Genomic DNA, 14959 nt, shown 5'->3' with positions numbered 1-14959 from the left:
TTAGCAGCAGTTCCAGCTAATGCAATTATCAATATTACAGATCATATGGTGTTTGACTACTGCAAGGGTCTGGCTGATGTGGTTCGCTCTTTCTCTCAGCAGGTGGAGGCCACCACACTGCCACCAATTTACGATCCAGGGCACAACCTGAAAGCCGGCGACTGGGTCGTTGTTCAAAAATATGTTCACAAGACGTGTTTGGAGACCCGTTGAAGAGGTCCTTACCAGGTGATTTTGACAACTACGACAACTGTGAAGTATGCAGGAATCCTGAACTGGATTCACACGAGTCACACAAAGAAAGTGGCATGTCCACTGGATCATGAAGAAGCGTTGTTGAGAGCACCAACAACTGCGAAGTAAGTTGCAGCACTTGAACCAGAAAAAGAGCAAGGAGAACCTGAAATCGAACAAGAGCTTGTGGAAGATGGTTCTATCACCCCTGTAAGAGACGAAAGTGAAGAATTACAGGAGGGTGCTGGAGAATCAATCTCAATGGATGCAGCAGAAGAGCCTAGCACAGCAGGGCTTATCCCAGAAGTAGACGATTCTGAGAAACAAACAGAACAAGTGCCAGACCAAGAAGGGGAGGGAGTAGAGCTGGATCAAAGTCAAAATTATCTGACTCCTCCTGAGCCTGTTGCAGGTCCATGAAGAGAAAACACCATAGAGAAGGAAAAGGAGACGAGTCCAATCATGAAGAAAATATTGACATAAGGATCAAGAAAGGGAGATAATTGGTCTGAATCGCAAGTAAAGAAAAGGAAGGAGGTGGTTGTAGATCAAATAATAGAGGAAAAAGTAGGTACTACGAGAAAAGAAGAATTAAGTGAAGGAGAGTTGAGTGGTGATCGAACGTTGAAAAGAAAGAGAATAGCAAGTCGAAGATAAGCAGGTCCTGAATGGGCATATGCAACTACAAATGAATGGCAACACAAGTTTATGTCTTTTTGTGTTGATAGGGAAGTTCTGAGTCAACATTTTGATGTGACTTGAACGTGATCAAGGAGCGGAATTGCTGAAACAAACTTGAAAATATTCTGAGAAGAGAGACTGTTGAAAATAAACTAGAATAGACATTGATAACCTGATTTGACGTTGAAAACCGGATGTGACAAGCTGCTAATCGATTTTGACAAGGAGAAGGGTTTCTGGATGTGAAACTGAACGGCTGAAAGAAGATCTATTTTTGATTTTGCTGTATTTTTTCTAAATTACTTCTGCTTTCTGATTCTTTACAGATCATGGCTGAACTCAATAACCAGGTTAGAGATGCTAAGCACTGTAAATATATGAGCATTGGTCTGGCCATTATGTGTAGAATTTTGTTCATAGTGGTGTTTGTGGGAATGTCTGATCTTGATATGAAAGGAGCCAACCATACTTTCTGAAACTACTACACTAACGGCTTTGGAGAAATTTAAGTTGGATGAGAAATATTTGCATGATTATACTAATGCTCAAAGAGAACTTTCTTCTAATGTCTTCTATCACTTGTTGAGTGAGTATGTTGAGACGATAGATGCAAGGGATTGTCTTGTGTGTATGCAAATTCCTTCGTCAGTCAAGGAAGGAGTTACATACCATAGTCTTCCATTAACTTATGGGATAACTTGTAGTCTGCTACTAACCAGGTGTTATGACTAGGATTATATCCAATATTTGTACTCAATCACAATGTAGTGTTTTTGTTTGATCCAATTATTAGGTATTTGAGTAGAGTAGCTACGGATCATGACATAATATTAGTTAGAGGATTCTTTGAGCCTACACTAATATTTGGGATGGCTTATGCTCATAAAAACAATCTAACATGCTTGCTTACACCTTCAAAGAAGAGCTTCTTAGGTCATACTGATGATAGGAGAAAAGCATTAAAAGAGAAATTAGAAAAAGGTTTAGAGAAAAGGACTTACAAGAATGATTATGCTTACAGTGCAATTAAGACTCAAGGGAAATTAGCTTTATGTGCATTACACATAGGGAAGCTTTGTATATATAGGCTTAAGTAGTGCACTGACACTTTATTTGTGGGTATGAGTGAATGTAGGCATGTTTTTGTTTCAGAGTAAATGGCCCTTTATGTTGAATGGTCAGGACCCTGCGATTCCTGGTATCTACTATATTTGTGGACGTAATGCTTATTGCCATCTTCCAAGAGGATGGTATGGGACATGGTATTTGGGGATAGTGTTCCCAAAGATTTACTAGATAGAGGACTTGAAACAGGTTCTGAAATTGACTGAACTACATCATAAGCGACAGAGGAGGGAATCCTCTTCTGCGGTAATGGGAGATGTATTTGGTGCTGTGATTCCTTCAATGGGAGTTATCCTGAACTCAATCAAGATACAAAAGTTGTATACTAGTGTGGATAACATGCTGACAAATTTTGCAGGGGCAATACTTCTGATAGATACTGAATTGGCTGCGGATAGAGCCATGACTTTTCAAAATCGTCTTGCTTTAGACATCCTTCTAGCAAAGGATGGCGAAGCCTGTAAAATGATTAACTCTAGACATTGCTGCTCATATATTCCTCACAACAGTAAAGAGATAAGAGACTTACTTACTAACCTGACTAACTCCTGTAGTGATTTGAAGGAATTGAAAGCTCCAGGTGTTTGGGAAAAGGTTGGAAAGGGATTTGCTTCTTTGGAAACTGGCTTAGTAATATTTGGAATGGGGTGCTACTAAAATAATCATAAAGGGAATATTAATTGTAATTGCTTGCACATTAGGAATATGGGGATTATGTAAATTGTGTCAAAAGATAAAATTGAGAAAAGCTAAAATTAATCAGAGGAGCAAAGAACGAAACAGAGAAAGAATCATTAGAGAAGATTTGAGAAGGAGACAAAATGCTGATGAAATCGAATTATGAAACTGTTGATAGGAAAAGTAGTGTGATGACATATTTAGTCTTCAGAGGAGGGATTGTTAACACAAATTACTTAATTAGAAAATATTAATTAGTTTATGTATTTTGAATAATGAAATTTGTAGAAATTGATTAACATAGAAAAATAATGTGCACATTTGAAATTGTGATCGCGGAGAATGGCCACCAAAATTCACAAAGTGTACTAAATGAGTGACTAACATACATGAAATATTGAAAATGTAATAAATGAATGCAGTAGTATGTCATATTAAGGGATTTAACCCATGTGTTGCAATAATTGTAGGCCTTAACTTAGCAAATGTCTTGGCCTAGTTTCACCAGCCCTCATGCAGAAGCTGTATTTCTTAGTATTTAATAAAAAGTGCTGACACAATGAACTAACCCTGAACTGCTTGTTGTTTAATAAAATTTGCTTAGCCGAAGTTTCTATGTGAACCGACGGACAGGAGATGATGGAACTAGAATGTATTGACTAGTGTGTAAAGCGCACTGGGTGTACTTTCCCAGGACTCAAACAATGAAGACACTGACTGGAGAAGATGCAACATTTTCGATACCTGACGAGCCGGGTAATGAGGGCATCGTAAAGTGGACCAATCAACGACATGTGAACTGTGAAATATTAGAATTCATAGATTTGATTTACCGACTTTATTGAATAGGGGAAATACATATGATTAATTGACCAATTAGAAATTAGGGGATAGGCAGGAAGACTTTGATATAACAACATGACAGAGGAAAGAAGTAGAGATGTAGATGCAGATGCTAGAAGAGCGAGACTGCAAGACTGTAGAGGTGATTTGATATTCTGTCATTGGGCTCATACTCTCTGACTGAGAGCATGATGTGATGCTGATCGACTGATGACCTGAGGACGAAGACTGACTCTTTTACTGATCCATACCGAGAATAGGTAGATATGACAATGTGACTGAATTATATTTTATGCTTTTCCTTTCTAGATACCAACTGCTCTGTCTAGATAGTCTTCTTAGCTAGTTCTTTTTCTGAAATTCTTATTTCTAAATGGTTTTGCATGAAGTCCCACATGCTAATGCTAATCTGGGTTAGGTAGGGGTTCCTTCCATGACAAATGACAGACGACAAAAACAAAGGTTGACGGACTAATTTGCTGAACTCCATGACACAAAATGACTTCTTGCCTTTGATTCATTGGTTGACCTATGCAAATGCTTTAGAATATACTCTGATGCAAGTTTTGATTAGGATATGTGTTTGGCGCCTTCTAATGAATTAATGCCAGAATTTGCTCAAAATAAATTGAGTTTGAACTGATCTCATGACTTAGTATTGTAACTAATAGGGAAATAAAATTAATAAAAGTATACTGAGTTGTGGTTATTCATGAATGAAAGGTCATGGTGTGGTGATTATTGATTAATGCCTTGTCCAATGTTTATTGAATTTTGTATACTGATTATTGAGAACATTGGTCATACCATAGCTAGGATACTCCAAACGAATTAAAAGGTTCATCGACCTATGCATGTCCCCTTGTAAGTTTACTTATTAAGGACCAGGCTCGCCAACAAAGGCAAAAAATTAGGGGGACAACCACTCCAAAGATGCTAGGTATGACAATTTCCTTGCTGCAACTGATTTAATGTTGTAGAACACAGTTTGATTGTCAGTGGTGTCTTTGTGGAATCATTCATAAGATTATGTTGTTATCAGGAGTGGAAGGAGCAGACAACTTCACTTTCTTCAACTTTGGAGAGAGATTTAAAAAATTCTCCAACATTGGGTTTTTTAAGAAGCAAACAACATTTTTGAATGAGAATTAAAAAATAAAAGTGTTGCTTGTGAAGTCTCCCAAAAATGTTTGTAGGAAATTACATCCTCAAAATTGCATGAAGGTGACAAACTTTGCATCACTCTGAAATATTACATATAGGATAGAGTATCTCCTGATATACATTAGTGGGACATTGCAAATCATAAGGGAATTCAGTTACATTACAGAGGGACGAGGTTAAAGGGTGACTCAAGTTATAAAGTCATTTAAAACCCACTTAATGTATGGCAGGAATCCTGAATTCCATCATGCATCATGACCCTTCCCACAAACTGCCTAATTCTTTAGTGTGTTTCTCCTCCACATGAAAGACATTGGATGTTTGCAGACACGAAAAATAGACAGTTCAAAATTAAACACATCAAAAGGCAGTTACATATTTACATATGTAAAAAAGAGGTTAAAATCAATTTAATCCACGTCAGATTTAATTAATACTTTAGCTCAGAACACATAGAAAAAATAAACTACTTGCAAAAAATACTTTCTTTCTGCTGATCAACGTTCATGTAGAGAAACCGATAAGAAAAGGAAAATGCCAGGCTTTGTTTTTTGTTGTTGTTGTTGTTAAAAGTGCAGCTTCAATCATGCTCCATGTCCTGCCTTCCCTGGTGACTACTGCCTCTGGCAGCAGGCATTGTGATGTTAGAACTCAACAGTAATAACTTACTATAGTTGAGCAGCTATGTCATTTCTTTATTACTGGCAACCAGGTATTTCAGAAGATAAGGAAATTAGAGACAAACATTTATACAGGCATTATAGGCTCTCATGTATTAGGAGCTATTAAGCAAGTGTGCAAACTTGCAATCAAAGTAAGTTATGCCTGCTAGCATTTCTCATTAACCTTGGACTACTGGGAGGGTATATGCTTTCAATGCTGGAGAGAGACAGACAGGTAGAGGGAGAAGATAAAGAGCAGTGAGAGAGGAAGAGACAGAGGATGTGTTTATGGTTCCGCGAGACTGCAGCACCACCATATAGTGCCAGTGTTTTAGTCTCACCTAAATCTTGGTTGCCTGCCTCATCTTAAAATGTGAAAATCGATCGGTTCCCGATGCTGAGGCCTCAGCCAGCCCTGCATTCAAAAACTGTTGACTCGGTGGCCCTCTCTCACAGCACAACCTCCCAAAGTGGTGGTAGACCCACTCTATTGCCACTAATTTCAGTGGCGCTGGAACAATTTTCAGAGTGGGGGTGCTACCATCAATGTTACATCATGGACGTTATTAAAACTGTGAAAAAAGTAAACATTGCAACAAAAAAAAAGTGTAGAAAAATGAGTAATGCCCATTCAGCAGGAACGTGGAAAGGTTTGGGATGTAGCCCACGGTGCATTTTAGATACAGTCACAAATAAATTATACACTGTCATTTACAGACAGCACATCCTTTGCAGATACGTGGCTTTACTGATGAAACTGTATAGGGCACAAACATTACATAATATGTGGGATTTCAGTGAAACTGTTATGGGTTGCACATCACCGAGTAATCGATCTTGATTTCTTTTGATCATAGTAAAATCTTTGTGCTCACTGATTATATATTTTGAACTATTTGTACAGTTAATTTGACATAAATGTAATTTCTGGCGTGTCAGAAAACAATTGACATTTTACACCGTTTCCTTTCAAACTCCCTATGTGCCACTAAGAATGTAACATAGTTCAAATATTTCACTTTGCAAAATCCTCTCACTTTGTAGTCAAAGAAAGAAAAAAGTAAAACACCAATCTCCACTTTAAAAGAATAAGCACCAATTGTCTCAAGACATAGCTTGACATTTGAAACTTGTCTTTGAACATACAACAAAAGGGACAACATAAAACAAAAATTAAAGTAATCTTTATTTATCATCCATCTTCTGCACTTTAGCATGCTTATTTTCTGTGTGCTTCAGCAGCACCACACCCGCACCCCTACTTCCGGCGTCTAAGCTAATTTTTCCTGCTTGGATTTGGTGTTGGGATGCATGGAGGGAATTGAGCATGAAAAACAAGCAGACGTCTTAACGTGCATGCAGACGACTCATACCCATTATATATGTTGTTTTCCTCAAACAATCTCTCACTTTGTGAGCATGTTTGAATTAAACAAGAAAAAAATGCCGAGTGAGCCACAAAACTAGGAACTGATCTCCATTCAGCTGCACCCACAGTGTATCCATCTCCCAAACACAGCGCAGGCACACAGGGATCAATTATGGCGGGTGCACATCTACTGGAGGCTGAGGGTGAAGTCCTCAACCAATTTGGCAGGATGGCAATCTACCCTTTATTCTTAGTAAATACTTACATACTAGGATTCTGTTTGTTCCTTAATGAAGCAAGTATCGTATGGACTCTGCTTTTGAAATAATGACCATACAGTAAAGAAATGCGGTGGCACTGCTCCTTTGTGCTAATGGCATGATAACAGTTGTGACTCAAAGTAGAGCCTTGAATACACTAGTGAATCGTGCATTTCAAAATCATCGTTATTTTCCAACGAATCCCCACAAATAATGGTCTGGCTATCACGAGAAGCCCATTCGTCTCGCAGCATCTCTTGATTTTGTACCACATGATTCCCAAAGGAAAAAGGTCGGTCAAAACTGATAAAAGAGAAAGGTCAAGCTCTGAGACCTGAAGTACTTTCCAATTTTGTGCCTAGATGCAGCCGGTCAAGCGTAGCAGCAATCTGTACACCTGTAATTCCGTTTCTCCTTGTAGTATTCATTCCAGAAGTGAAGCTCAGCTCCCACCTGGCCTGCCATCTGTGATTTAAAATCCAAGTCACGACTCAGCAAAGCAGACTTTTTACTTGTGCAATAGCTCAATGGAAAAAGTTTCTAGTTTGTCATTCCATAGCTCTTTTCTCACCACAGGTTTAATAGGAAGACACCCTGTATTGTATTGAAAATATCAATCCCTGTTCTCACTTCAGGTTTGGCTAAAAATATTGGCCCTCACCAAGCTCTGAGGATGTAGATACCGCACCTTAAGTGCCTGACCTTCAGCTGAAAGTGAAGGTTGTGTTACCACAATTAGACACTGAACTGCACTTTATAGTCGTGTCTATCCATTTCTCTTTCGCGCTCTTTGTCTGTATTTTTTGCTGTCATTTGCTCTGCCTCCCCTTCGCCATCTGCCTTCGATTGCTCCTTCGTTTTATCTCTCTTTCCCTTGTATTTCGCTACCCCTCACTCTCTAAAGTATCGTCACTTTCTCTCGCTCTTTCTCTTTCTTTCTTTCTCTTCCTCTTTTCCTCTGACTTTACCTTTAACTCCTACACAGTCTCTCTTTCTGGCAACCCCTTCTCTATCCTCTCCTTTACACCCCCACACATTCTGTCTCTCTCCCTCTCCTCTCCAGCCCATTTGGCCCGTTTTTCTTTGCTATTATTGTCATGCATTTAATTGCTCTGGTTGGATTGTGCCGTAGACTGCTTCTGCTTCCGATGTCCTCTAGTTGTTGCATTCAGGAACCACTCTGAATTATTTCTACCATACTTTCCAGAAGAGAGCGGTCCTTGCCATGGAGGTTGATGTGCACCGGTGCTTTGTAATCCTTCGAGGTGCCTACTCTGAAACACACATGAAATTGTGGCTTCCAAACCATGGAGCAGATTGAAGGAACGTGGCGCTGCACTGGGTGCAGCGCCACTTTCCTTGCCCCCCTTAGTGCACCCCTACCGCCACCATGTGTGCGCTGTATTTAAAATATGGCGCACCATGGTGCAGGGTGGGGGGCAACAGCATCATTTTTTTTTACGCTATTGCTGTACTCTGCAGGCGTAGTGCCAAAATGTTGGCGCTACTCCTGCAGAGTACATAGTGGCTCATTATAAATAATGGTATGGTCCCTTTTAACCCCTGCTCTCAGCCGTCTTTAAAAGTGCCGAAAACAATGTCGCAAGGAACTCTCTTAGATTTCCTTGCACCATTTTTTGGTCCGACTAATGGGGGTACACCCACCTTGCATACATTATGCCTGGCGCAAGCATAATGTGGCGCAAGGGTTTACAAAGTGGCGCAATGCATGGATTGTGCCACTTTGTAAATATGGCGCAGGGAATATGTCACTTTAGTGCCACCTTAGCATAAAAAAAATAACGCTATGGTGGGACTAAGGAGGCAATAGGGGCTCTTAAATCTGCCCCTATGTGTAGTAGAAAGTTGTCTATTAGTTCCAGGTGTTCTCAGTGACATAAAATCACAGTTTACCATTTATGGGGCTGAGGCACAAAATCCTATGCTTTGGTGTTGTGCACTAACAAGAATGACCTATATATGCCACATATCAATACAATGTAATTGCTTGCAATTCACATTCTGGTATATCAAAGCTCAGGGAACAGTCACTGAACATTAATAGGTTTGGAGTTGGTGAGCTTTGAACTGTAAGGCTGGGTGGGGATCTGTTGATATATTTGTAACCATAGGAGAGGAGCCACACTCTTGTGGTCTGCCTCACAAATGTCAACAAGGACAGCTCATATCATATGCTTTCCAATAGCGCGGGAGCAGAGGAAAACTACCCTGGGACTCACCACCGATTTCATTAACACAAATACCTGTTAACAAACGCCTACCCTGTACTTAACACATCTTTACCTGCCCTGCAGCAAGAAAAACTGTTCTGCCGTCTCTCAATAGGACAATTATTGTGCAAAAAAGAGAGAAATAGACATAACTCCCAGACTCATTTTCTCTGAATTCCAATTGATAATGAGAATAATGGCAAGTTCTAGTTGCAGTTTGAAAATGTGATTCATAGACATATTTCACATATGTATGGCATACATAAGTTACATATTTAAATGTTGCGGTTCATGGTGCTCTAATGAGCCACCGCGGACTTACTTCAAACCCTGGAGGTAATTTAACTTATTTGCAGATGTACATAAATTGTGCAGCACCTTTTGGTGGCTCAGTACCATCTGTTAAATTTTCACGTGAGGGAGCCCGAGCAGAGAAAAAGTATGTTCTAGGATGACAGTTTCACTGTGGGGGAATCAATATGGAAACATTCTTATCATAACGACACAGGACGAAAACCTATAGTTGTATATACGTGTGTTCTACCCTTATTTGCATATGCTTTTGTCATTCATCTTTATTAATATTATTTGTGTTTATTCTTTGATGGTATAACATATATAGTTCGTCTCCGCACGTAACAGCATTCTACTGCACTCTTAGACATCTGCCCCCTTTTTTCTGTGAACTTGATGTCGTTCTTCGGCACATTACTTCTGGTTGGTTGTTTTGTTAATCTGTTACGTTCTTGATTGACTGTGACTTGTATCTTAATAGTCAGTAATAACCTAGAGGTGCAGGATAACAATAACAGTTGTTATAATAACCGTGCATTGAAACAAAACCGTTTATCATGTGTGAATCACACAACACTTATTTAAAACATGTATTACATTTAGAGGTACTAACTAATAAATACATTGCTACTTTCTTCTACATTAAACTAGCCAAGAGAGTGCCGTGTTTTAAACCAGTATGTTTGTGCGCTCTTTAAAGCTGTACTCCATCATTTTCTGATACAGGTTGCAATTGCTTAGGTCATTATTAGAGGGCCCTCTCAAATTAGACACATTTGCTTATTGTAGCAAACTGCAGTACCTTAGGCTGTTATTAAAGGTCCATTGAGTGTGTCTTGAAAGGTTACTTGCAGCAGGGACCAGTACCTTAAGCCTTTACTAGAGGTTTCATAGGTTTCCTCCATTGCCTTCCATCCTCAGAATGCCAGCGACTTCAAGACAGAGGAGGTGCCCTTAAGTGCATCTGTGAGAATTTGGAGCATTCTGTAAAGCAAGTGAGAACCCACTTCAAATAATAATCACAGTCCTTGTTAGAGTGAACCACTAAAGTCACTAAATAAGCCCATGCTCAACCTCTGGCAGCTTGGCACAAGGCAGTCAGTCTTATCTTTGGGACAAATGTGTAAAGTATTAATGTTGAATTCCAACAGTAATAAAGTGAAAATGCAACACAAGAAAAATCACAAAGCAATTTAGAAAAATAGAGGATATTTTAATAAATAAAATCACAACAAAAAAAAACAAATAAGTAGAACCAAAGCTATGATTTGCTGAAGTTCAATCAAAAATAGTGCCAAAAAACATAAAGTGGCAACCACTATTATCATCACGCTAAACAGAGTCATAGTCAGACGTTAAGGCCTAATGTGATAGGGACAAGGTTCATCCGAGGGAAAAGTCTACTTTCTGACTTAGAAACATTTTTGGAGGAATGGTGGTTGTCAACAAGTCATTGGCAAGGCAATCTCCAAGTTGGGTGGGTCCAATGAGGGGCTCAATGATAGCAGGCTGATGAAGAGTGTGGTCCTGGTGCGATGGTTGATGACAATGGGAAAGCTCCGCGCAGTCAAAATCCTTGCACAGGAAGGCCTCAGCGTCAATTAGATGCTGCTCAGCATCGATCCCGGTGAAGTCCTCAATGTTCCAACTTAGAAAGGTGAGGCAGAACCGGCAGTTCCACATAGATGGCTGCAGGTATGACTGCAATTTTGGTCTCCATTAGTTCTCCAGGCAGAAAGTGGCAAAAGGTTTCCAAGACCCAGTGCTTGCAGCAAACCTAAGTATTATGTTTTCTGGGGAGAAAATATGCAACAAAAAAAAAGTTTTCGTGCCATTTGGGTTCTCTCTATTTAGAGAGAGTTAAGTCTTATTGCTTTCTGGGGAAAAGTTTGTCCATTTCCCTCAGTGATTCTGAGCACATATCTAATAATGTGAGTAATGCTCTATCTAAAGCCAATGGGTTAGGAGCATTCTGAAAGGCTGTATACAGGTGACATTTCTCTCATCTGCTTGCAGTTTATCAAGTTAAGATCCCAGCTACACTGTTATATGCAGTGGAACTAACAGATGTAGCTGATTGGGGCTTTTTGGATAGAACCGAAGGGCAAATTCTAAGACGTTTGATTTATTGTAACACCTTAGCATCTACTCTGTTCCAAGGTTAGAGTTTGGGATTAAGAGCTCATTTGTACAAGGCATAACAGGGCTGATTTGGTTGGTTTTACTGTCTATTTCAAAGTGATGGTTCTTCGCTAAGGCACCTTATATACAAAGAGGTTTTTGCTACGTTAAGGGAGAAATTTCAGTTTTTTTAGAAATTTTAAGTATGCTTTAGAACATCTGGATTTAGATTTAAATAAAATTCTTAATTTATCCCCTGCCCAGTAAAAAATTTGTCTGAAGCATGCTTATTTACACAAAAGCCACCAACTGGACTTAAACTCTTGTAGTCAGAAGAGGAAATGTTTTGTCCTGATTAAATCTGTCACTACAAGAAAATGCACCCTATTTAGCATGGAATTTGCCTCATCGGGTGAGGTGCGTTTTCACTTTACTAAGATTGGATAGGCTTCCCCTGAAGGTTTTAACTTCAAAATGGTATGACACTTCGAATGTTTATGACTTTTGTCAAATCGATATTTATAATTTAAAACATGTTCTATTTGCCTGTCCATCTCTGCTGTTATTACGGAGGGGTTGGTTGAAACCCCTCTACTTGAAATCTAAAGAACGAACATCAGAGAGGCTCTCCAATTGCTTTATAACCCCCCCAATGAAAGGTTTTGCTTTCAGTTTTTAACTTCTTCAAAGCATTTTTAAATTTATATTGACCATTCTAGTGATCATTTGACGTTTTTTACAGTGTTGCAGTTTGATTGGAATAATTCTTAAATTGTATTGTATTTTGCTTGTCTCTTCTTAATTTTGTTTACTGTGTTTTTTTGTTTTTCTTTTGTTTTTAATGTGGACCTCCTAGGAGTTCCAAATCATGGAATAAACTGTGACTTACTTTGTTTGACATTGAATAGGATTTTATGAAGGTTTGAAGACTTTTGGTCTTGTGAGACCAGGTCAAAGTCCAAAGCTAAGGACAACAACAATGGAGTGCAGGCTGTATACAGAGACCAGGTTCATCCTGGTGGAAAGTTTTGTTTCCGACTTACAAACTTTTATGGAGGAAAGGTGGTTGTCAACAAATCGTCATCATGGCAAGCTACTAGCTGGATCTGATACTGGGTTTGATGATGGTAGGTTGCTGAAGAGTGTGGTTCTGGTGCGATCGTAGACAATGGTGAGAAAACTCAGGGTGGACAACGTCTGTGCCCTGGAAGGTCAATGTCGATTGGATGCTGCTCTGTGTTGGGCTTGGTGAAGGCCTCTATCTTCAGACTTCACAGCTTCTCTGGAAGCCATATCTGCTTCACTGGGGCAAACCAGTAAGCTGAGGTAAACTGGCGGTTTGAAGGCTGTGGCTCTGACAATGATTCCAGTCTCCACTACATTGGTACTCTATAAAGTTGGCAGAAAGTTTTTAAATTCCACTTAATGCTGTTTTGGGGGCAGGAGGAGTACACTAAAGCACCAGCCAAGGGAACAGGATCTGGGAGGCACCCTTTAGGGGTTTGGAGTCTAACAGAGGCCAACAGCAGGGTGCAGGGTAGGTCTAGTTGAGGGGCCTCAGGAAACTTGTTGTGTCAGTGTTAGAAGTGGGGTCTTTGGTTGGCAGTCAGGTTACCCTCACTCTAGTCAGGGTAAGTCACACACAATCCAAATTATCCTGCGCCCACCCTCTGGTAGCTTGGCACTGAGCAGTCAGACTTAACTTAGAAATAACTAAAGTATTTGTGCAATAAATCATGCAATAACACAGTATATCACCACGAAAATACACCACACAGTGTTTAGAAAAATATAGATTCCTTGTTCCTGTTGTGTTCCTTACAGGGGACTGACTCCTGTGTCAATATCGTGGACACACACGTGGTTGAGTCCCAGAGTAAGGGAAAACAGGTAAGAGAACTGCTCCAATAACTCATAGCAGTCTCCTCTCTAATTTAGAGTCAGGAGTCAGAGAGATTGACACCCTCCACTGACCCATCACCTTATTTGGCAGAGAGGAGGTCGGGGAGAGGCTCACTCTCCTCTTCCATGCCCTCATCTGTCACAAGGAGCATACTGACCTCAGACCTCTCAAAATGAGGCTTGAGTCGGTTGTGGTGGAGAACCCTTAGGGGGTGTCTAGGGGTCTTGAGGTCCACTAGGTAAGTGGCCTCCCCCTTCCGCTCCTTGATCTCAAATGGGTCAGTCCAGCGGTCCTGGAGAGCTCTAGGCTCTACTGCCTCCATTACCCAAACTTTGTCTCCAGGTGAGAATTCAACCAGAGTGGCCTTCCAGACATACCACTCCTTCATCACCTCTTGACTGGCCTCAAGGTTATTTTTGGCCTGCTTCCAGAAGCGTTGTGTTTGGTTGCGGAGGGCCAGCATATAACTGACCAAATCCTAGGAGGTGTCTTGGGAGCTTTCTCCCAGCCCTCTTTCATTATGCTTAGTGGTCCCCTGACAAGGGGACCACAGAGAAGCTCAAAGGGGCTGAACCCCAACCCTTTCTGGGGCACCTCCCTATAAGCAAAGAGAAGGCATGGCCAGAGGACGTCCCACTTACACCTCATGGCCTCAGGCAGGCCAATGATCATGCCTTTGAAGGTCTTGTTGAATCTCTCAACAAACCCATTGGATTGAGGATGGCAAGGGGTGGTAAACCAATAGGTTATGCCACACTCATCCCACATGGGCTTCATGTACGCGGACATGAAGTTTGTGCCTCTGTCAGACACAGGTTCCTTTGGGAACCCCACACGGGTAAATATTCCCATCAGGGCTCTGGTCACCACTGGTGCAGTCACTGTTCTCAGAGAGATTGCCTCTGGGTAGCGGGTGGCATGGTCCACCAAAACCAGGAAAAACCTGTTGCCCAAGGCAGTTTTGGGTCCAAGGGACCAATGACGTCGATACCCACCCTTTCAAAGTGGGTGCCAATGACGGGAAGTGGGATCAGGGGGGCCTTAAGCCTTTTCCCTGTCTTTCCACTGGGCTGGCAGGTGGGGCAGGCCCTGCAGAAACTATCTGAGGCTACCCGCATTCTAGGCCAATGAAAGTGGGTGACAAGCCTGGCAAAGTCCTTGTCTTGGCCTAAATGTCCTGCCAGGAGGATGTCGTGAGCCAGGACCAGTAGGAAGGCCCGGTAACACTGGGGGAACACCAGCACACGTGCTGCCCCAATGGCCGGAGCCTTAGGCTCACTGTAAAGGAGATCATGCACCCAGTAGATATGGTGATCTCCAAGGGCTTCACCTGCTGCTTGAGCTGCGGCCTCTTGCCTCAGACCATCAAGGGTGGGTCACTCTTCCTGCGCCTT

This window comes from Pleurodeles waltl, chromosome 3_1, assembly GCF_031143425.1.
Source record: "Pleurodeles waltl isolate 20211129_DDA chromosome 3_1, aPleWal1.hap1.20221129, whole genome shotgun sequence".
Taxonomy (NCBI): domain Eukaryota; kingdom Metazoa; phylum Chordata; class Amphibia; order Caudata; family Salamandridae; genus Pleurodeles; species Pleurodeles waltl.
This window is presented reverse-complemented; position numbering follows the sequence as displayed.